Source organism: Sorex araneus, chromosome 1 (assembly GCF_027595985.1).
Source record: "Sorex araneus isolate mSorAra2 chromosome 1, mSorAra2.pri, whole genome shotgun sequence".
NCBI classification, from domain to species: domain Eukaryota; kingdom Metazoa; phylum Chordata; class Mammalia; order Eulipotyphla; family Soricidae; genus Sorex; species Sorex araneus.
Window position 1 is genome coordinate 48,667,399 of NC_073302.1, and position 25,370 is coordinate 48,692,768.

Below are 25,370 nucleotides of genomic sequence, written 5' to 3' on the forward strand. Positions count from 1 at the left end.
GCATGCCCAAACATGTTATAAATTGACAATTCATATATTCTCCTCAGGTTCTTTCCTCATCTACATACTTATGTTTAGACCAGCTCATCTTCTCTGAATTACACCTGCATACATTTCATTATATATACTTTTTCTTTTCTTAGTACCTCATAATTGGCAAAACAGTTTTACCTAGACTATCTCCTTTGTGGCCCATTTATAGAGTACTAGAAAATTATATGAGAAATATATTTAAATATTCAAAGCAGAAACAGCCAGTGATACAAACAGAGATGGGTAAATAAACCTATGGGAAATCATTTCAACTTTCATGTCAGACTTAAGAAAGAGCTTCATTTGGAGGAATCCTAAATGCATTTTAAGGCATTTTGTAGAAATTCTCCCTCAAAAGTCTATTTGCAAAAGTGTTTTTTTTAACTGCTTAAGATGCTTCAAATTTTGTTCTGGTTTTTAAAAAGTATACACCAAATGCCTACAGTTTTCTGTTGCTCTTTCAAAAGATTACAGCACATACCAAAAACATTTAAGAACCGCTGTTTGGCAACATGGGTGTTCTTATTCCTTTAGTAGATGCTGAGTTGCTTCAACCTTGAGGTAGAAGTTTAAGTTTTAATGATATTAAAGAGTTCAATTTATTCTTAAACAAATAATTTATAGCAGATATTCCTGATAAACACATTTTATTCATAATATACACATGTTCAGAGATTTTCATTATTTTCCAACAGATCTAATTTCATTGTGAAACATCCACCAAATGGAAAGGAGCCTTTTATATAAGTTTTAGGCAGGTGAAGTTGGATTTGCTTAGTGAAAAATCTCACGTTTGAAGAGCCCATGATATTGGCAATTTTTGAATTTGAACACAGAATTTTAAACCTCTATTCATTTTTAACAAGAAAAGAGATTTCTTTGAAGAGATTTTTAATTAGCTCCTTAAAGATTTTTGTTAAAAATGTGCCCTGAACTGGCATAAAAATAGAAGACTTAATATATTAGTCCTAGTACTAACTCATCATCTACACTATCAATATAATCATTATTTTGTTGATGATAAAAAGTTACTATTTAACTTATGGAAACTATAATTCATTCTCCAAAGGTAAATAATGTGAAGGATCAGTGAAATTTATATATAGAGAAAGACATAACATTTGATAATACTTACATATTTTATATATGTCTACTAAATAGCTATTATTTCTTTTCACTAAGCACATTTAGTTATTCTTCAGTTTTTGAAGTAATCACACAGATTTTGAAGTCTTCCAAATATTATTGTTGTTCTAAATTAATCTTTTCTCTATTTTCAGTATTCAGTACAGTATTTAGTTAGCATTTTGTTGGTACAACTTGGATTTTGTATTAAAATGGACATGTTGGCTTTACTGAGTAGTCGCCCACAACAATTTCCTACATTATGTACTTCTGCCTAGCACTTTTTCACTTAGAATTAACAAGATTATAAGAAGAAGGTGAGTGAGGTGAAAAAATATCTCTATGTAAAATAAAATAAGTTATTTAGTAGGTCAGTGCCAAAAGGGCAGTATAAAGTTACATGATTTTAACTATGGCTCTTTTGATGTTGTAATCAATGAGGCTGAATGGAAAAATATATATTGCAGTCGTGATCTGATAATTATAAATAAGCTTAATACTATTTTAGTCACTAAGGAGCTAGGAAGGTAAGTGGAGACAGCATATAAATCAGAGTAATACACATGTCTTTTTTTTTCTTTTAATTGTATGGCAGAATCTCTTGCCCCCAAACTGGCTGTCTTCACCTGGGCCCATCGGAGGGGGTGGATTGAGTCTCCCTTCCCGCCCTGAGCAGAGCCCCAGCAGCTGAAGACCTTAGAATGTAGCCACAGCCTTTCTCAAGCCCCCTCTCCACACATTCGGACGAGCCTCACCTATGAAGGAACCGGCAGAGGAACTTAGGTGTGCAGATCTCCAAGCCTGCTCAGATTTGGACTGGGCCTCTTCCAGTCAGGTCTCCCATTTTCCAGTAGCTAGGCAGTCACATCCACAAACTGCCCCTGGCGCCTTGTAATTCCATCAACAGCCAACATGCAGAGACTATAAAACCAAGCTCTCCAAAGAGACACTTCTTGCCTAGTTCTCCCTCTCAGAGTACCTGGCAAGAAACTGAGAGTTTCCTGCCCATATGGGAGAGCCTGGCAAGCTTCCTGTGGCATATTCATTTGCCAACAACAGTAACAATGGTGGGTCTCATTCCCCTGACCCTGAAAGAGCCTCTAATGCGGCACCGTTGGGAAGGACGAATAAAGAGAGGCTGCTAAAATCTCAGGTCTACGACGAATGGTAATGTTACCGGGCCCACTCGAGCAAATCGATGATCAACGGGATGACAGTGATACAGTGGCAGTGATACAAATTGTATGGAAACCAGCCCTAGATGTGCTTAAGGATTAAACCCAGATCATCCTATATGCATGGCATCTGTCCAACCACTTGAGAAAAATTCTTAGCCATCTGCTTGTCATTTTAATGGTAAAAGTAGTAAATAATAGCACTCCTCTTCTCATTTAAGGGAATACTTTCTTTTAACTTTTTGGATAAACAATTTTTAAAATGCCTTTTCTGTGCTCTCATTTTTGGTAGATTACTTCATCAAAATGTTTCTACTCTTATGAGTATTTCATACCTCTCAGATAAGAATACAAGAAGGGGATAAGGAAGAGTTTGTAGAGAGGGAAAGGCACATAGTCAACCAAGTTGATACTCAGTAACACATATGATCCCCAAAGCACTGGTGGGATTGAGCCCTGAGTACATTGCCAGGAGTAAACCCTAGGCACTACCTTTTATGTATGCCCCACCCCCACCAAAAAAGAAAGAAAAAAAGTGCTGTAAGTAGACAGAAGAAGAATAAGGATGTTTACATCTATAAAACAAAAACTGGGACAAGAAAAACTTCAATCTTCAATGTTAGCATAAAATATGGTTTAGCAACATCCTGTAGATTTTAGGGATAAAACCTGCCTATAGAGAGTGGTCATATAACCTATATTTTTTTCATAAAACATCTTGATGGATAATTTTGATATAAAAGGATTAACTCAGAAAGAATGAAAAGGTAAGAAAGAAATTTTACAAGGTTTGGATTACTCTGTGGATAAAATTAAGGCATATTCTACAGAACTGAATTCAAGATGGAGATAAAAGGAAGGAAGTGGATGGGAGAAAAAATGGGGATATTAATGGTGAGAAGTAGGCACTCTAGTGGTGGTTGTGATGTTGGAATATTGCAATGCATTAAACTTTTATCAGTAAGAGTTTTGTAAATCACGGTGCTTTGATAAATAGAGCCATGGTTAAAGTCTAGAACTTTAAATGCTCAGGCAATCGTCAAGGAAAAATTCTCCTTGCTAAGGCCATATAAATTCTGTCCCTTTTGTAAAGTACTAAATAAGAAGTTTAGAACTTTAGCTTTAAGACACAGATACATCCAAAGGCTTTCAATCAAGTCTCCTTAGTTTTCAACTTGTGATTTTTAGAAGACATCATATATTACCTACATAGATTTTCCAGAAATATGTTGGTAAAATTTTCTTTTGGCTTCCAAAATAAATAGAGCACCTGGATAATGGCAATGCCTATTTTCTGAATTAATAAAAGGTAGATGAAAAATTACTCCACAGTCACAGCCTATGAATATAATTTACAGTAATAAATTGATAATTTTTAGAACTGAGACAATTTTATTCTACATTTATTTGTTTATTTATTTATTTATTTATCTATCTATCTTTTTTAGTCACACTGGCGATGCACAGGGGTTACTCCTGGCTCTGCACTCAGGAATTACTCCTGGCAGTGTGTTGGGGACCATATGGGATGCTGGGAATCTAATCCAGGTGGGTCGAGTGCAAGGCAAATGCCCCACCCGCTATGCTATCTCTCCAGCCCCGAACCGAGACAATTTTACAGGATAATTTTTAATGATAAGTTTTTAATTCTGGGTACACTGATGAGAAATTTTTTTCTTCTAGTCTCAAAAAATAATTCAAGGGCCTGAAACAGTGGTCAGAAGTGCATGCCAGGCGTACCCTGAGTTTATGGCAACTGATGGGCTTGTTCCCTAGATCCACTCACCTAGCTCCAGAATCCCCCTCATTGCTAGACCTGAACATTGTACCAACATCCTAGCTGAACAACTCTGCCAGGCCCCCTGATTGCTTATTGGAAGTCCCCCCTATCCCCCACCCCCACACCTTTGCCAACAACAACAACAACAACAAAAGAGAATAATAAAAAGTAGAAGCCTACATAATTTCTCATAATCTGGAGGAAGATGTAGACATTTCATTAAGAACATGCCCTGTTTCTACCCTTTTCTCCATTGGACCTAATGTAAACTTAAAGTTTGGAAATGAAATGAGAATTTTAAAATAGCAAAAATTAAATATGTTGTATTTGTAAATAAAAGAAGGGTTGTATTTTCATGAAAACACACAGCCTTCTTTTGCAAGAACCAGCAAACATAATCCAGGGAAAAAGAAAATGTAGTTGTGACACAATTTAAAAAACAGAAACTACCTGACTAGAGACTAGTAGAAACTGAAGTCCCAAGGAAAAAGTAATAATTGAGAAACACCTGTAGCAAAAATGCCTGGGGACTTACCAACAGAGTTTTCTAAAATGTAGATGTAATTCATTTGCAGTGCTGGAAGGCAACATAACCAACGTCTAATTCCCTCAAATCCCCAATAAAATCTTGAAGTACATAAATGTCTTTGCTAATGATGCTTTGGCAAAAGTGCAAGAATAAGCTCAACACAGATAAAAAGAAAAAAAAATCCATGAAATGAAATGCATGAGAGGAAAACAAGCTCAGAGAAAGGAAAATAAGAAATGAGTCAGAAAGAGAGAGACAGACATAGAAAGATTGCACTCATCTGTGGAATATAAAATAACAGAGTAGGAGACTAACACCCAAGAATAGTAGAAATAAGTACCAGGAGGTTTGCTCCATGGCTTGGAAGCTGGCCTCACATGCTGGAGGAAAAGGCAGGTCAGATAGAGAAGGGAACACCAAATAAAATGTGGTTGGAGGACCTGCTCGGGAAGGCAGATGCTTGCTAAAAGTAGATTATGGATTGAATACGATGGCCACTCAATACCCCTATTGCAAACCACAACACCCAAAAGGAGAGAGAGAACAAAAAGAAATGCCCTGCCACAGAGGCAGGGTGGGGTTGGGGGGGATGGGATTGCGGAGTGGGAGGGATACTGGGTTCATTGGTAGTGAAGAATGGACACTGGTGAAGGGACGGGTTCTCAAACATTGTATGACGGAAACACAAGCATGAAAATGTGTAAATCTGTAACTGTACCCTCATGGTGATTCACTAATAATAATAAAAAAAACATGCAAGTATCCATGACAGAAAGAAGCCTAATCCAATCAGAAATTCTCCAGGGTGAGGTTAAGGGTTGGGGTAAAAGGCAGAATCCACCTTGAGTGCAATATTATCCAGTTGATGTCAGTGATGGCAGGATATTTTCTTGTTAATTTACTTTGCTTGAGAATTTGTAACATTAAAAGGGTATAGATTGTCTATCCAGTGGATGCTTGGGTAATGCTTGTAAAACAGATCTTTTACTGTGATGATTATCGCCAGCTCACAATGACATAAAACAGATGACCATGTTGGAGATGTTAAAAAATGGGTGTTTTGTGCCATAAAGAGAGAAATAAAATGGATCTCTTCTGCTACTTGAATTTGACTGGATGTCACAAAAAGTGCTTATTTTTTGTTTTCTTTGACCTTTTTATATTTTGCCTTAGGTGATAGGTAGAAAAATAGCACATAGAAGGGTGAAATTAAACAAGTCAAATGTCTAAAAGAGAATTGTATATGGAATAAAATCTAGGGCTGCAGGAAAGTAAATCAAGCCACTAAAAAATTAAAATCATCTTACATTTAAATAAGGATTTTGCAATTTTATTTTCAATGAGCATTATTCTAGTCCATGCCTTAGCTTGATTATAATGAAGAAATTCAATTGAGATGAACACAAATAACACGGTCACCATCAATGTCTGGGATTCCATGGATTCCTCAGGAAGCAGTTCATTTTTTTTCTTTTACATATACCAAAATTCTAGGGCCTTTCCTCAAATATTTTATAGCATAAATTAATCAAAAGAAAGCTCACATTGGGAGAAACTATGTTTATAGGTAGAATATAAACTCAGACACTACAGAATTCTGTGATGTTGGGTAAGTTGCATATCAATAGAAGCTTCCACAGGTTCATAATATTCTCAACTTTGCAAATTTTTGTAAGTATTTATTAAGTTAATGCAAATAAACTCCTTAAGAATAGAGCATGGAACATAAGCAACACCATAGATTTTTTATTATTAGTTATAAGATAGAAGACATCAAAATATTTGTTATAAAGTAGTACTAGAAAAAACAATTTTATACACTTCTCAATATATCTCCCTTCAAAAAATAGGCATCATTTAGCTTTACCATTTTTTTCCATCAGCACAGTGTGTGGAACATCACCCATCATTCACAACCACATTAATATGGTTATGCATGAAGATGCATCACAGAAACAGCTGAGAAAATGTTGCAGGGCTGTTGATCTTAGTGTTGTTTAGAACCTTAGAATGTACAAACTGGAAAGAGGCTTCATACATAGGTCATTCCATATCAGTTACCTTCTTCTTCTGGCCATTGGATATTTACCCTTAGTGGAAATATTTCCCCTTAGTTTATTACTCTATACTCGCTGATACTAAATTCTCAAATACAGTAGTACAGTTCTCGTTATGGAAAGTACAGTAGATCTGAGATTTTGAAATATCAAAGACATGATTATAATGTTTTTTAAATGTGCCTGATAAGTTAAACAAACTCTTCAAAACTGTCTTTTACTCTGGTCAATAGAATTAGAATAATTGTTGTAGGGCCCTAAAATTATTTTCCAGGAAACTTCTGGACTATATCTAACACTCATCTTAGTAACAATGGGTGAGATCTGTTAAGACACATTATGCTGCAATTCATGTCAGCCCAATAATCATTCTAATACTTAAACTTGAATTTAGGAAAATGAGAAAGAATAATCTATCATACTAAAACAGGGGAAAGGCATTAACATTTTTTTTTATGTCTTCAAGTCCTTTTAGATGTTCAAATATGAAGACAACTTATTCACTATCTGTTTGGGAAAGGTTTTCATTTTTCCTAGGGTAGCTTTTGGAGTAAGTATAACTTGCTAAATTTCTACTGCTGAGATATCAGCTAGTTATAGCCTGTTGTATTGTCAATTCACAGAAGCCTATTAAGAAGTAAAATTCGCCTCACTCTGACAAGAATACCTATAGGCTGAAAAATTGTAGAAGACTGAGTGTGAAAATTGCAAATCAATATGCCTGGAGCCATGATAAATATGCAAACTGAGGGTATACAAATGAGAAGCACATGTGACAAGCATTGAGGGATGTACCTATACTAAACCAGACCTTTTTTCTTTAGTTAGTCTCTTTCCCATCTCTCACCTCCGCCTTCAAAGTTTATTTTTGTACATATCACATTCTGAAAGGAAATGAGCCATCCTGCCAAACAGGTACTTCGTGGCTGGCTGGTTGCCAGAAAATCTTATATTTATATATGATTTTACCTTAAATTAGAGTGAGTATGTGCTACTGGAATATATTTGTGTGTATCTTTGCTTCTTGCTACTTTGAGAATAGTTGGTGGGAAGAGACATAAAGGGAAAAAAAACCCTTAATAGAGCATTGAAGACATTAAATTCTGAAGCATGAAGTCTCTTAGCTATAGTGTCATTTTTCTCACTTTGATTGAGAGTATTTAACTTAGAATACTAGACAGAGAAGTCAGATTTTCCCATTCACTTTTTATTTCAAGTGCAAAGACCCTTCCTCACTACAATCTGAATAGGTGTTTATAAAAACACTTTTATTAGTCTGGAGCAATAGTACAGTAGTTAGAGCATTTGCCTTGAGTATGGTTGACCAGCGTTCAATCCCTGTCACCCCACGTGGTCTTCTGAGCACTGCCAGAAGTAATTCCTAAGTATAGATTCAGGAGTAAGTCCTGAGCACCATAGTATGTGAAGCCCTACCCTCGCCCCCAAAAAACCCTGTTTCCCTAAAATTTCGTGTGACCTAAGCCCAAATTTATAAAGAAACTTTATGATTTGGGAAGAGTCAAAATGGTAAACAACAAAGAAAAGATAAAAATAACAGACTTTGGAAATCACAGAGCATGATGGCCTAGAACACTATAGCTCCTATCAGGATTTCTCTAAAGGACCTAATTCTTACCACATAAAGAAGGTGGAGAAGGAGGAAGACATTCTCTTAAAATAGAGAATATTGTTAAGTCAAAATCCTGGATAAGTAAGAATTGTGTGCTTTCCCCCAGCCAGCCTGCAAGAAAATTGCCAGCATCGGACTCTTTCACAGCTTGCCTGCCCACCTCCCTGATACTCAGAACTGATGCAAACCACATCCTGTGTGGCACACCGATATGGAGTACAAGTAATCATCACTGAATCAGTGAAAATATAACCCCTTTTTCATTGCTAAATACCAATCTTCACTTAGAGAGGCAAAATAAACTTATAAAGGGCCCTGTTTGACATATGCTAATATAGACTGACTAACTGGATTGAAGTCTTAGCTCCAGACTTTGAATAAAACAACTATGCCTCAATTTGCTTTTTGAAACTTTACTTAGAAGGCTGTTAAAATAAAGTTAATCCATATATAAATAACTTTTGATAGGGCCTGATGCATACCATGTACTGGTCTTTGAGTTATCCTTATATAGGTATGTGCCTCTTCAGCCTTCCCAATAATCACCAGCAATGAACACCATATTTTTATTTTAAAAATATAAAAACTGACACCTACTTTAGCTCATAAAGGGTAGATATTATTGAAATTGGCTCTGTTTCTGAATTGTTTTGCACCTTTCCCTGCTCCACAACATAACCCTTTTGAAAATAGGTTTAATTAAATTTAATTCTTTCAAAGTTCTAATCGGTATAAATTATTGGTTCTCATGAAAGCACAAAACAAAGCAAGGTGCCTGCTTTCCATACATATCAAGTTAACATTGGAGGAAGATATGGACATGACTATTTTTAGTGTAAAGTAAGCCTTACAAGTTATGTAATAGAAAATTGAGATTCTGAAAATGAGAGCAAAAGGTAAATTCTGGCTGAATGTAGAAAATATTTCATGCAAGAGGAAGTTTTTCAACTTGCCTCTTAAGACCTTTAGGTGGAAATGAGGTATCATTATAGGTAGGGAGAAGAGAAAACGGGAGACTTATGAAATGGAAATAAAAGTATGAGCAATATCACAGAAGCAAACACACACACACACACACACACACACACACACACACACACACACACACCTAGCTTAGTGGCTAAGGGAGAGTGATACCAGTTAAGTTTACTGCACAATGTATAGCTAAGCTTGGAGAAGTAGCAAAAAGCCACTTTGGGAAGAGACCTAAAAATAAAGTTAGGAAATTGAAACTTTGGTTTGTAAATCATGAGTTAAGTCTGAGTCTCTGACAAAGCTCTGGACAAGAGTGTGGAGATCATCATATGGCAAAGGATATCTCTTAGGATATGTAGGACATGCAGGTGAGAGAGAGAAGATGAAATAGCAGCAGGAAAAATTAGAATGTCATAATATCATGAAACAGAGGGTAAAACCACAAAATATTAGAGGGAAAGAGTGCTGACAGAAATTAAAACAGAGACTAGAGAATGCGGCAATTAAAGTATGATGTGGCTGACCTAGTTTCACATGGGCCCCTGAGCACCATCAGGAGTGATCCCTGAGAACAGAACCAGGAGTAAGCCTGGGGTACCAGAGGTTTTGCCTCCTCAAAATTAATGGGAATAAATTAAAGCAGCCAAAGTTTAAAAATGAGTAGAAAAAGTGAATGTCAAATGTGATTTTAACTTCTTTAGAGCAACTGAATAAAGACTGAGAAAATATCACATTATCTCATTAAATTCTCACAAACATCTTACAAGATATTTTAATAACCTTTTTGCAAAGAGATAGAGGTTTGAATTTGAACATTTACATTGTACACTATATAAAATAGAAGATTTAATTAGCTTATCCAAAAATCAGTTTCTTCTTCTGCAATATGTAGATGATAATATCTATCTGACAGTGGTGGGAGTAAAAATTGAAGTAGATCTTTGTAGTTTGCTTAAAAGGAACTAGTATATGTTACCCAATCATTAAATTATGGCAATACTATGAAAAGAAAATTAATGTGAGAATTTTAACTTCTCCCACCATCTTATTTCTAGTAAAAAAAATCATAATTCTAAATAATCCATTTTTTTGTCTCACTGTAAAATAATCACTGTCATGTCTTTGGTTTGGGAAACCAAAGGCATGGATAGAAAAATGAGATCACAAAAATTCTCAGATGCGTTCCAAATTAGCATTTAATTAGAAGACTTTCATTCTAAATCTGTGTCTGAACATCATCTTCAAAGACTCTATATAAATTACATGTCATTCCATATGTAAAAATTATAATTCAAATAATTTATTAAAATTGGGATTCACTGGCTAATGTATAACCTACTGATGAAAATTTTATGAAGCATAGAGCACTTTGGGAAAATATTTTTTAATTGGAAATACCCATTCATTAGAGCTTGGCTTGCTTTTCAGGCCTATTAGTTGTATGAGATCATGTGGACATGTTTGATAAGATTGTAACTTCCCATCTCAAAGTGTTACCAAAATATTAATGCTGGTATTCACTGTATATGTTGGGTTTTGAAAAGAAAACACTTGTCCTTTAATGACTGGAATGACATCTCATTTTTTTTTCCTACAGGTGTTCAAAATTCAATCATCTTAATTTTTAAGTTTCTTATTTCTTAAAGGTCACATCTTAAAAACTACATTTTTTCTGTTAGAATACTTGAAATGTAAAAAAGTCAAAGTTATTGATCAAAAATTACAATTACAGAGGCAATGACTTTTCTACCTTAAGTCAGGCTGAGTAAATGATATTTGAAAAAAATGAACAGCAGGTTAGAAAAATATTTAACCATTTCAACACCAAAAGCTTATGGGAATCCATATATAGGCAATCTGATTGAAAGACATAATTTTACCATCTCTTTTTACTTAGCTTCATCCTCAGCCCAACATTAAAAACAAAACACTGATTTAACCATAGCATGAGTTCCATTCTCAACACCATACTGCCTGTTGGGGGTGCAGAAAAAGTTTCACAAATAAACCTTTGGCTGTTTATTTAACCAAATAGCTGATCAGGTGCTGTGTACTGCCATAGGTTTGCTATCTTCATTCATATGAACACAAGAAAGATCCACATATGAATGCAACAGAAAAAGTAGTAACTCTCACCAAATGAAACACCAATATAAAGAGCAAAGTAAATTCCACTCACAAAGATATATCCAACTTATGATTCTGCCATCAGTAAATGACAATAAACAAATTAATAAATAAATAAAACAAATAAAAGAAAACTTATGTGGGGCCAGATACAGTACAGTGGATAAGCATTTCCCTTTCATGCAGATGACCTGAATTTATCCCTGGTACAACATTTGGTCCCCAGAGGGTGAGTCAATAGTAATTACTGAGTACAGAGCCAGTAGTAATGAAGAAAGCCAAATGGGAAGGCAGGGAGGAAGGCAGGGAGGAAGGAAGGAGGAAGGAAGGAAGGAAGGAAGGAAGGAAGGAAGGAAGGAAGGAAGGAAGGAAGGAAGGAAGGAAGGAAGGAAGGAAGGAAGGAAGGAAGGAAGGAAGGAAGGAAGGAAGGAAGGAAGGAAGGAAGAAGGAAGAAGGAAGGAAGGAAGAAGGAAGGAAGGAAGGAGAAAGAGAGGGAGAAAGGAAGGGGAAAGAAGAAGGGTAGGATGGATGAAATGGGACAGTGAAGAAGGCTGAGGGGACAAGGGGAGGGGAGGGGAAGGGGAAAGGGAAGGTAAGGAAAAGGAATGTTTAGGAAAGGGAAGGAAAGGGGAATAGGGGAATAAGAAAGAAAGGGAGAGAAGCGAAGTGGCTAGGGATGGGAGTAAAGAGGAAGAGGAGGGACGAGGGAGATAAGGGGAAGAGAAGAGGAAAGGGAGGGAAAAGGAAAGGGAAGGGGAGAGGAAGGGGGTGAACAGGGAAGGAAAGGGAGGGAAGACAAAGGGGAGGGAAGAGGGAGGCAAGGCAAAGAAGAGGGGAGGGGACAGAAGGGAGAGGGGAGAAAAGAAGAAGGTGAGGGAACGGGGAGAAGGGAGGGAAGAGAGAAGGGGAAAAGGAAGGGAAGGGGAGGAGAGGGGAAGAGAGGTGTGAGGAGAGGAGAGGAAAGGAGAGGAGAGGAGAAGAGAGGAGAGTGGAGGGGAGGGGAGGGGAGGGGAGGGGAGGGGAGGAGAGGAGAGAAGAGGGGAGGAGAGGGGAGGATAGAGGAGGGGAGGAGAGAGGAGGGGAGGGGAGGAGAAAGGAAAAGAAGAGAAAGGAAGAGAAAGCAAAAAATGTTCATTATGAATAAAGGTTTCCTTCTTAGAGTAGTTATTGTGATGATACTGACCTCAACTAAGATATATTCATGCTAAGTCAGTCCTACTCTTTTGTTTGTTTGTTTGGGGCCACACCCAGCGTTACTCAGGTTTACTCTCAGCTCTGTGCTCAGGAATCACTCCTCACGGCACTGTTCAGCACTTACTCCCCACTTTGCACTCAGGAATCTCTCCTGGTGGCATTTTCAACAGCCTACTCCCAGCACTGTGCTCCAGGACCATTCCTGGTGGAATCAGGGAATCACATGTGGTGTCAGGGATTAAACCTGGTTAGGCTGTATGCAACATAAAGGCCCTACCTGCTGGACTATGTCTCTAAACCCCAGTACTACTCTTTAGTCTGGCTCCTACTCTTCAAATTCATTGGATCACCGACCTGGATTAAGACAGAAGTCTATAATTCCAGGAGAAATAGCACACTGTCATAGCAATGTCAGTAACTTGCTAACAAATAGCAAGTAATGAAAAGTTCACTTCAAAGACAGGGTAAACAAAGTAAGAGCATAGTCGTTACATGAGTAACTAAGAGCCTGGAAAATACAGTGAAAGAGATTTCTTAAAGTTCAAGCCAAAACAGGAACTACTTTTGAAAAAAGATGTTCTCATCTTTTAAATCTGTCAATGAATTCTCACAATTTAGGTTAAATATTTCTCCAGAATTAAATAGCATATTAAATAGCATATTAAATAGCATATTTTGAATTAAAGAGCATATTAAGTCCACTTCCCTTCTATAAGAAAGAAAGAAAGAGAGAAAGAGAGAAAGAGAGAAAGAAAGAAAGAAAGAAAGAAAGAAAGAAAGAAAGAAAGAAAGAAAGAAAGAAAGAAAGAAAGAAAGAAAGAAAGAAAGGAGAGAAAGAGAGAGAAAGAGAGAGAGAAAGAGAGAAAGAGAGAAAGAAAGAGAGAAAGAAAGAAAGAAAGAAAGAAAGAAAGAAAGAAAGAAAGAAAGAAAGAAAGAAAGAAAGAAAGAAAGAAAGAAAGAAAGAAAGAAAGAAAGAAAGAAAGAAAGAAAGAAAGAAAGAAAGAAAGGAAGGAAGGAAGAAAGAAAGAAAGAAAGAAAGAAAGAAAGAAAGAAAGAAAGAAAGAAAGAAAGAAAGAAAGAAAGAAAGAAAGAAAGGAGAGAAAGAGAGAGAAAGAGAGAAAGAGAGAAAGAAGAGAGAAAGAAAGAAAGAAAGAAAGAAAGAAAGAAAGAAAGAAAGAAAGAAAGAAAGAAAGAAAGAAAGAAAGAAAGAAAGAAAGAAAGAAAGGAGAGAAAGAGAGAGAAAGAGAGAAAGAAAGAGAAAGAAAGAAAGAAAGAAAGAAAGAAAGAAAGAAAGAAAGAAAGAAAGAAAGAAAGAAAGAAAGAAAGAAAGAAAGGAAGGAAGGAAGGAAGGAAGGAAGGAAGGAAGGAAGGAAGGAAGGAAGGAAGGAAGGAAGGAAGGAAGGAAGAAAGAAAGAAGAAAGAGAGAAAGAGAAAGAGAGAGAGAAAGAGAGAAAGAAAAAAGAAAGAAAGAGAAAAGGAAAATACATTTTCATTCTGAACTTATTTGTCTAAAATAAAAATCTTTCTAAACTGAAAAATTATTTAAAGGTAAGGTGAAGACTAGAAGACTATCTTATTTTTCTGTTTTATTATGACTTAAACAACATATAATGGCAAACATTTTGTTTCACCTAAATATTTTATATTTACTTCTTTCTTTTTCTCACATATTTCCACTGCACACCACTTTCTTCTGTCTCAAGACCAGGTATTTTGGTTAATAATACAAATGGCCGATCTGGAAGATACTAGGCACAGATGTTAGACTGTCTCACTGCATCCAAATTGGACAGATGGATAGGCTGTCATGAAAAGCCCCACAGAAAACGAAAGATGGGCCTAATAGGGAAAGAAGTTCAGGCAGACAAACATTAACCATTAAAAACGTCCAGGTGCCTGGCCTGAGAGATAGCACTGGGATTAACTTTTCTGTATTGCATGTATTCAAGTCTGGTTTCATCCCAGGTAATATGTTGTGCCCTGAATATCGCCAGGAGTGATCCCTGAGCACAGATCCAGGTGTAAACTCTGAGACCTGCTTGGTGTACCCCCAAACCAAGTAAATGATTCAGCATTAGACGACAAGGAAAATAGTCCTGAAGGTGAAGAGAGTTCATCATCACACAACCCTGATGGTTTTCAAAAAAACATCTGGTTTTTAATCACAGAGTTGTAACTGGGATCCATCCATTCGTAGTGAAAATCCAACCAAAAGTCAGTAGCAAAGCTCAACAAATTGATCCAGAAGCAGAGCTAGAAGCAAAACCGACTCAATACTGAATCGAATGATCCTGGCGATTTTTTATGGAGCTAAGGCTGGACATTAACACAACATAAAGGAGTCTGCAAGAAGTATTTAAGAATATGATACTGTACCTAAAAGGCCATCTCGAGGAAGAAAATAATTTCAGGAAATCCAAATGTGTGAACATATTCAACCAAATAAAAAAAATACTACAGTAGATTATAGTTACATTTAATTATATTCCTGAGTAACATGAAGGTTGAAACAGAAAGAAAAACTTAGGAGCATCCGTTGCTTACATCTATTGTCAAGGAATATGACTATCAATAGCCAGAAGAATGAAGACTCCATGTAGCTGCAGTATACATACAGTGTAATGAGTTTAGCATTCTTGCAAACTTTAATACTGTTGGCCCCACCCTACACCTCTTAAGCATAATAAAGCACTCCCACATATCAAGATAAATAAATTTTATAGCATAGAACTGTAGAAGTTGAGTGAGACTGTGCTTGAGTATATCACACTGTTTCATTTATGCAATTTCTTAAAAAATTTTTAATTGATTCCATCAATTTTTAAATTGACATTTTCTGTTTCCCTGTTGCAAGTACTTGTGAAGGCTATAGGTCTGATGGCTTGTTTGTTTTGCTTTGTTAGTGCATAACACATCCAGCGGACGTCAGCCTAGAGAGTCTAATGGTGTTGGGGCGACCATGTTCTCGAGGGTCATGCTATAGCAGGGCTCAGACTCATAGTCCTACACATGCTAGGCATGTCTTCTATGTCATAAGCGATCTGTCCAAGTTTGATGATGATTTTTGATAGGTTGCTTGCTATTTTCTTTTTTGTATTTTTATGACATCTTACCCTTGTGATCCTAGTGAGCAACTTTGATTTTATATGAGAAGGATTTAACAGATTAAAAAAGGATTCTGAGGGGCTAGAGAGATAGCACAAAGGGTAGAGCATTTGCCTTGTATGCAGCCGACCCAGGTTCAATTCCCAGAGTTCCATACAGTCCCCCAATCGCCACAGGAGTGATTCCTGAGTACAGAGCCAGGAGTAACTCCTGAACATTGCTGGGAGTGACCAAAAAAATAAAGAAAAGTAGTCTGAGCAATGATACACTTTGATCAAAACTCAACAAATGGCTTCTAGAACAAATATTTATTATCTTTTTCAATTTTCACTGTCTACTGGGTTTGAAAACTATGCCTGATATTAGAAAGTAGCAGTAAACACAGACACGTTTTTTTGAAAATGAATATTCAATCTAATAATCTAGCTACCTAGACATATGTGATCCATTACTAAATTTCATGCAATGTTCTTAGGGTATATATATATATATATACATATATATATGTGTGTGTGTACATATACATACACATATATATACATTCTTCTTTCAATCCTGATAAAATATAAATTATTTATTATACAGTGGGTGTGATATTTTGGTTTTTCTTAAAAACCATAATGAAAACTATTCCCATAATTTCAAGGAGTCCAAGCAGTGAAACAAAGTGCATGGACAAACTCGGGCTTAGTTCTCACTTTTAGCACTTATCAGATGCAACTTTACATAATTAATTTAAATTCCTTGAATTTCCTTTCATCATCTGTAAAGCAGAGTATCTATGTCATGGGAATGTCAAATTGAGAGTAAACTAACATAATACAAATAAATATCTTGATACATTGGCATAAGTACTCCAAACAAAGTTGATGCTGTTGTGTACTTTTCAATGATGAACTTGATCATTTAGTTTTTAAGAATGGAAAATAAAAAATGCAATTGAAATTGAACTTAAAATTATTAAGTTTAACTAAGATCCTATAGAATTACTGTGAAATTCTGTCCTGAGCCTCCATAGCACTTCATAAATACTACCATTAATCTTAACCTAATCCTTCAAAAGTCAAGCAGTGCTAATATCACTTTATAAATCTCATATTTTTTAAATGTATATATTTTATTTGGGGCACTATGGTTTAAAATACTGTCCATGATATGCTTTCATGCACACAGCATTACAACCCCATACTCTTTACCAGAGCATCCACTTTTCACCTTTATCTATGTCCCCTCTCATCAGTCCTGCCCTTGGAAAGTTAGTTCTGTAGATCAGTTATCATATCTTGTTGCCTTTGGCAATTTTTTTATTCCTATGTTATGTTTCCTTATACCTCACATATCATAGATCATTCTATATTCATCTTTTTCCTTCTGGCTGACTTCATTAAGCATGATTCTCTCCAGTTCCATCCTCATAGTGGCAAACAGCAAAATTTCATCATTTTATTATATCCAAATGCTAATCTATTGTGTATATATTCCATAGTCTCTCTAAACAGTTATCTGTTCTTGGACACATGGGTTGTTTCTAGATCTTGACTCTTTTGAATACTGTTGTAATTAACATAAATCACAAATGTCTTTTCAAAATGCCTTTTAAATGTTTTTTCAAAATGTCTTTTGGGCTCTAGGGTTTGACATCAAGGAGTGGAACTTCTGGGTCATATGAAAGTTAAATTCCTAGTTATTTTTGACAAGTATCCATATTGTTTACAAAGAGATTAAGAGTGTAGACATTTCCACTCACACAGAAGCAAAAGTAAATAAACTATATCAAATTAAAAAGCTCCAGCACAGCAAAAACTTTTAAAAAAGAGATGATCAGAATAAAAAGACACCCAAGACTGTAAATATCTTTCAATAAAATAAATAAAAATATCTATTCACACAAAATCTATCTTCAAAATATGCTTATTATAAAGGTGGATAATTGTAAGAACACCCCCTAGAACAAATCATAGTATAGGCAAAGTATGACATAGCTATTAGGTAAAAAAATAATATTGATATTTAAAAACTTGATTATAATATGTATGAAATATTTCTTATATAAAACCAGAGTAAATAAATAGATAAAATTATAGACTAAATTATTTAAAAATTAATTTTGGTTAACATTAAGATGTTAGAGTACTATAATGATAATTTTAGTCCTTCTCTTTTTTGCTATTTAATTACGACTCTAGTATATCTACACTTAAGACAATAAACTTGATATTATAATAACACCAGACATCATTATCCTAACATTAAAGTTAGACACCCCCATACGTGAGCTAAAGAAGCTTAAATATTTAAGAAATATAGAAAAATGGTAATTATATTCAATATCATTTTTACATTTTCCATCATTGCTACTTCCTTCTTCCTTCTTAGTGTTTATAAAAAGTGATGTCAATGTATAAACTAGATTAGATCTGGTGGACAATACTGATGTCAGTAGTAGACTGGGCTGGAAACCATCAGATGCACTGTGCAAAGAATATATTTCATCTACAGTAAAATTGCCATGTGCACTGAATCTTTACGAGTAAGAAGTATAATGTTATTACTAATATCCTGAAGGTTAATTCTATTCTGATTATTATTTGCTTATTATTTTGTTTGCCTGGCAAGCTCCCAGTGGCGTATTTGATATGTCCAATACAATAATAATAATAGTCTCATTCCCCAGACCCTGAAAAGAGCCTCCAATCATCGGGAAAGACCAGTAAGAAGAGGCTGCTAAAATCTCAGGGCTGGGACAAATGGAGATGTTACTGGCGCCCGCTTGAGTAAATCGATGAACAACAGGATGACAGTGATACAGAGATTATTTTGCTGGAAGAGTGGTCTCCCAAAAAGTGCTATTGGGCTTGAAGGCTACCTCCAGTAATATTCAGCCAATAAAATCAATTCAAGGCTAGCACAAGAGGATGCTGAGCTGGTTGTGTCCTGCAGTGGCAAGGACCACCAAGGTCACATACACCTGCAGCACTTGGAGAAATGTACAGGACCTCCAGAGTGGGTTACATGATGTCTAGTTTGGAACTAAGGTCTGGCCTGGGCTTTACTTATGCTCCAGACCATTGAATTCTCTGCACAGTGTTTTTGAATTACTAATTTGCTAATAACACTCAGCTAAAGTTATTAAATGAAATTTTCCCCCTAAAATGTGACAGAAGATATCCCTTAACAACCTTTTTATAGACATCTAGTCATCTAGTTTACTGGCCAACAGTAAACAAAGCAAGTTCAGGGCATTTAGGAACTAAAGGTGCAGAGGTAAGCAGATTTGGAAACAAAACACAGCTGTTAAATCCCAGAGTGATTTTAAAAGCAGAAAGCTGAAAAAAATTATCAAATAAAATTAATCCTTTAAAATGATACTGCAGGGGCTGGAGCGATAGCACAGCGGGTAGGGTATTTGCCTTGCACGCGGCCAACCCAAGTTCGATTCCCAGCATCCCATATGGTCCCCTGAGTACAGCCAGAAGTGATTCCTGAGTGCAGAGCCAGGAGTAACCCCTGAGTATCCCTGGGTGTGACCCAAAAAGCAAAAAAAAGAAAAAAATGATACTGCAAATTTTATAATAATAATGGAGAGCTGCAAGTTTAAAGAGATTGTTTGAATGTTGCCTGAATTGTAACTTTAAGCTCACTAAGTAGCCTATAGAAAAAGAAGGGGTGGGGGAGATGGAGAGCAAGGAGAGATAGGGAAGGAGATGGGAGGAAGAGGAGGAGAAAAAAGGGAAGAGAGAGGGGAGCGGGGAAGATAAATGGAAATGATGAGAAAGAGGGGCAGGAAGGGAGAAAAGAAAAGAGAAAAGAGAGGAAAATACAAACTGGATGATCTATAGCTAATATCCTGAAGTAAAGAAAGTTCTTGCCTATCATTATCATGTGTGGGCTTGTGAGTCAATATATAGCCTTATAATGTTCTATGGAAAGATTAATTCTAAATACCAGTAGTTTGCAATAAACAATGCAGACAACAAAAAGCAGTAATGACTAACTCCTATGCTTGGTCAATGAAGGCAACAGGAAAATCCAAACATGAAAATTGGTCTTCAGCTGTAACATAATTAAGAATAGATTACTGCTTATTTGCTGTCTTTGCAGATTTAAAAATCTAAAAAAAATATATGTCAGAAGGCAGCTGGGTAATATAAATAATATGAATTCTCAATACTTATAAAAAACATTCCAATTCTTTCTGTTGACAAATATTTATTGTTTCTACATGTCGATCATTATTATTTTTGCAAACTTCTGTCTTTAGAGATTAGGTCCCTACCCATTTACGTTTTTCAGTGTCTGGAAAGTCTATTTATATATATGTATATATGTGCATATATATACACACATATATAGTATATGACCTGGGTTTAATCCCCAGCATCCCATATTGTCCTCCAAGCACTGGTAGGAGTCATCCTTGAATGCCAGAACCCCTGAGCATCACCAGGTGATATGATCATTCCTCACTGTGAAGGGTATTGGGTAGAATAACTGAAAGGTAACAGATGGAATTGTCTTACCTAGCACATCAGAACAAGCTACTCTGAACAAGTTAATCTGAAATATTAAGGACCTATAAAACTTAAGCAGGAAAATAACAGAAAGGAAGGAAATGGGAACAGTATATAGTATAGAATTTGTTCCTGAACAGAACTCAGCCTTATGAGATTCTCTGGGCTAACTAAACAGTACAGCAGGCAAAGTACTTACCTTGCATGCAGCCATCCCTAACTTTGCATATGTTCCCTTAAACCCACCAGGTTTAAGGGATCATATAGCACCGTGCCATAAGTAAGGCCTGAGCATACCTTAGTGTAGGATAACATGGCTTCAGGTAGTTTAGGTTTATTGGGTTACTCCCGTTACAGTGCTCCTATTCCTCTTTATTTGTAGCTTGACGAGACTAGGACCCTGCTAGGGATAGGAAAGACTAATCTGGCCTGAGCACTGTAGTCTGAGATTGAGATGGCCCCAGGAGAGCAATTCTAAGGGCTTAGTGCATATCTTGCTATGCCCATACAAAATGATTAATATTATGAATGCTTATATGTTTGTTGGACAAGGAGAGGAGAAACACAACCATGGGATTTCATCATTGATGTGTCCTGCTAAAAGAGTATCTGTCCTAGAGAATAGGTGTTCTGCTATTGTTATTGAATTTTTTGTGCCTAGCATTTTATTTTAAGCTTGAATTGTTATGATGGTTAAAATCTGTCCTAAACAAAGGGGGGGGAGATGTTGGAGACACTGTACAGCAGACAGGAATATTTTCCCTTTTTCAACTACCTTCTGGAAATAATTTCAGAGACAGTTTTCCTTTTCTTACAGAAGCCTGGCTGGTCTTTGACATGCAGATCTTAGGTGCTAGCCAGGCCTGACTTGACACTGTAGATTCTGGGCTCTGGCCCAGCCTAGTCTTTGGGATGTAGATTTCAGGTGCTGCCTAGTTTGTAATTGACAATGTAGATTTCACTGGCAGCCCAGCCCAGTCTTTGGTATGTAAATCCGAGTGCTTTCAGCCCAAGGAAGGCTTCAATTTTGGTTTTGTATCTTCTTTCCAGAGGCCTAGATTACTGGCCTGCAGATATAAGAGAATAATGTTGCCTCAATATTCTTCCTGTAAGATCTTTTGGTGCCTTTGGTGACATCAATGTATTGCGCCATGAGCAAAAAAGGGTTCAGAGAGAGAGACATGGCAGCGGCAATAGCTGCAGAGAGAGGCTGGAGCTGGGAGTGCAGTAGGTGAGAAAGATAGAAGATTGAAATAATGTTAACTAATCAGCAACTAGCTTGGTCCTCCTTTTTCTTTTGCAATTCCTTGGTCACTGGCTGTCCTGATCCAGTCCACACACTGCGGTTCCAGAGCACTGAAAGGCACCCAATGCAAGTAGAGCTGCCCTGAGAGCCCGAGACTGCACTCTCCCCTCCCCATAGGTGATATAATAAGTACATGTTTGGGGCTGTAGAGATAGTACAATAGATATAGCATTTTTCCTGCATTGTAACTGACCTGGGTTCGATTCCCAAGCACCCCATAGTCCTCCAAGAGCTGCTGGGAGTTATTGAGTGAAGAGCCAGAAATAACTCCTGAGCATCACCAGGTGTAACCCCACCCCCAAAGACAGAAAATAATTAATTTTAAAGTACATATAAGAGGATAATAAGAGAAAAAAAAATCTTTACCTTTTCTATTCTGACAAAAGCAAGGATTGAATTGACACATATTACTTTTTACTTTATAGGGTTATACTGTAATCATTTATCTTTTTGTTTTGTTTTTCTGTTTTTTTCTTTTTGGGTCACACCTGGCAATGCACAGGGGTTACCTCCTGGCTTTGCACTCAGGAATTACTCCTGGCAGTGTTCAGGGGACCATATGGATACTGTTAATCTAATCCAGGTCAACTGCTTGCAAGGCAAATGCCCTACCCACTGTAGTATTGCTCCTATCATTATCATTACTCCTAACATTACAGCTTCTTATACTGTAATCATTTAATTTTCACTTTCCACATGTTGAATTTCCAATGAAGAACACCTAAGAGGTTGAAAACTATAGTCATGGCCAGGAGTGCTGCATGAAAACTTCACTGGCATTCTCTCATGTGAGGCTGAGAACTACTTCTAAGTATTATTTCTACTTTATGCATGAGGCTTTATGCATAAAGTAGAAATATATCCTGTAGTCAATCAAGTTAACTTCTGAACAGAGATGACTGACTTTGATTTCAATCCATTTTATGTCCGAGACCGAATTTCCAAATATCCAAAGCAACTAAGTATTGAAGCAGATTTATTTGAAGAATTAAAGGTGCTCTTAACTGCTAATATTGTGGAGGCAAACCTTCATGAGCATTGCTTTAAAAGATCATTCTGGATAATGTCAATAAGAGGGGAAAAGTATAGAAAAGTTGTTAAAAGTCTCAGGCTGACAGCTTGAACTAAGTTTAAGCTATTTCTCAAGTTGATAACTCTGGAATCAAAGTAATTTGGTCATATTTTAGAGATATTTAGGATGCAAAATCATGCACTTAGTGATGGGCTGTTTGAGACGGGTCAGGGAAAATCAAGTATTAGACATTGTGCTTTTTCTTGGAGGCTTTACTTAGAGGTTCCTTTTGTAACTTGTGTGCTCTGGAAGGCTTTTCTCAACTGGGGTCAGCATGACCACCTATGAGACCCCAGTGTATTCCCAGGGGGTCACAAGTGAAAAGTCACAGAAATGAGGGGCTATTGAATAAAACAGGGAAGCAACTAATGAGATAGGTGGAACCACAGGATGTAAAAATGGTCATAAGGGGACTGTATAATCTCGAAAGCGGCCAGGGGAGGCCGCGACAGCTCTCCCCCTTGCTGCCTGGGTTCAGGTGGTCTCGGGCCACTTGGCCAGCTGAGGTGGCCCAAGTCATGAGGCAGACAGAGGAGTAAACAAGGGCCAAGCCAGTTGGTTGATCAGTTGCTGTTTATTCCATTCTCCCCACGCGCCTGTTCCAATCTCTTTGAGCCCCCCATTCTAGCCTCACACTGCCCCTCATTCCTGTCTCCTTTTGTCTCCTCTGCTCATCCTTCCATGTTCCATCTTGCTCCCTGCTATCTCTCCTGACAACTCTTACTCTCTCATCTTTCCAACCCAGCACTCTGGGCCAATGCTACACCCAGTCTGGTAGCAAAACCAACATAAGAAAGCCCTTCCTGACTCCCCATCAGGCTCAAGGGCAGAGACACATCCAGGGTGTTCTTCTGCTCTTTAGTCCAATACGTGATTAACATCTTAATTGACATCTTAATATTAGTTATTTTGTATGGACACAATAAGAGATACATTGAGGCTTGTAGGGCAGCTCTTATTCTTCTGGGAGCATCTTGCTACAGACTCAGACTACAGTGCTCAGGCCAGATTAATCATTCCAAACCATAGAAGGGTCCAATCTAGTTATTACTTTTTGGATCATGACATAATTTGCCCATGACCATGCTCTTATAGTTCAGCATTATGGCACTTTGGCCAGGCCCATCTTGATGCCAGGGTATAACATAGCTCACCGATTGCCCAGGGTCCATCCAGTCCCTCATTGGGACCCTACTTTTGGGGGTGCTAGGAAGTTAGGGCAACTGAGGCTTAAGTCAAGAGAACAGATGCCCAGGAGGAAACTATCATTTGCAGTCAATTAACTCTCATGTTACAAAAGCATAGCATTAACTGTCTTCTTGTGCCCATACAAAAAGGGCATTGCTCTGAATTAACTATGCAAAGGACTTAAAGAGAAGAGAAAAACAATATTTACAAGTTAACAGAGCACAAAGAAAAAAGTTATGAATAAACGCAGAGGAATAGGAGCACTGTGATGGGAGTAACCCAATAAACCTAAGCTTCCTGTGGTAAGGCGGAAAGGACAAACCCATGTTATCCTACAGGGGATCATAGTTGAAAAAGATTGAGAATCACTGCTGTAGAAGAAAGAAGTCTAGCTGGGAAAGAGACAGATGCTGGGAGTAACCCTCACAGTGATGAGTTCTAACGCACATTTTAAAATGGTTCTTCTCAACATTAAAAATATGTTACAGTAATTTTTATAAAAATGGCACTACTAAAACCTCTTGGTGAAAGAATCAAAATTATAGGTCATATACTTTTAAATCTAATTTTAAGTCTAGAATATGGAAATATATTTTTCCTACTAGATATATCTGTGTATTTTTCAATGCCAAGATTGAAAGTGGAACTGAATGACTCATCACCAAAGTGGGCCAATTCTCTGTTAAGTGATGGGAAAATATCAGTCCAGTTATGCACCCAGAGATAGCTTCAAAAATAGTTTAAATGTATGAGTCTATATCATTTTCTTAAAAGCCTTAAGACCGGTCATTTGGTGTGTCTTTGAAGATAGGATATTTCCTGTGGTTGACAAGACTAAATTATTTACCATAATATTAATGTCCTCCCAAAATAACTTACTTCAGCAATCAATATTACCCTTGCAAATAATGAGGAGAGATTGTTACCTACCTGATGTAGTCAGAAACTTAAAAAATTTCCCTACCCTATTGCTTATATTTCAAATTATCTACTCTCTCAGTCCTTTACTTTGCCAACTGTATTTAGAGAAGTTTGCTACTCATTGTTTGTACATCTTCATTTTTATACAGTAGCTTCTCTATATAGATTTCACCACCACTGCCCCCCAATACTACAGAAGACTCTAAAGGATAGATAGATAGAAATACTTTGATTAAATTCCTGCAGCTCAAGTACTTATGTTTGCATACCTTGCCTAACAGGTTCAGTCCACAACATTTACACAAGATGTTCAGATACATTTAGAGAGTACTACAAAAACTAATTCTCTTCATGCAAAATATACACAACCTTTAAAAAAAAACAAAAAAAACAAAAACAATAACAAAAAAGCACCATTGCCTTAGTCAAGTCAATAAAGTACCAAAATCATGGGTGGCTTAAAACCTAGAACTTTTTTCATGACTCTGGAGTCTGAAAGTCCCAGATGAAGTCTGTAATATGGTCAGCTTTGAGAGGTAACACCTCTCTCTCTTAGAGAGGGCCATCTTATTGTCGCATTGTCTAAGAGGGAAAAAATATACTAGTTCTAAGGCCTCTTCTTCTAAGTCAACTAATTCCATC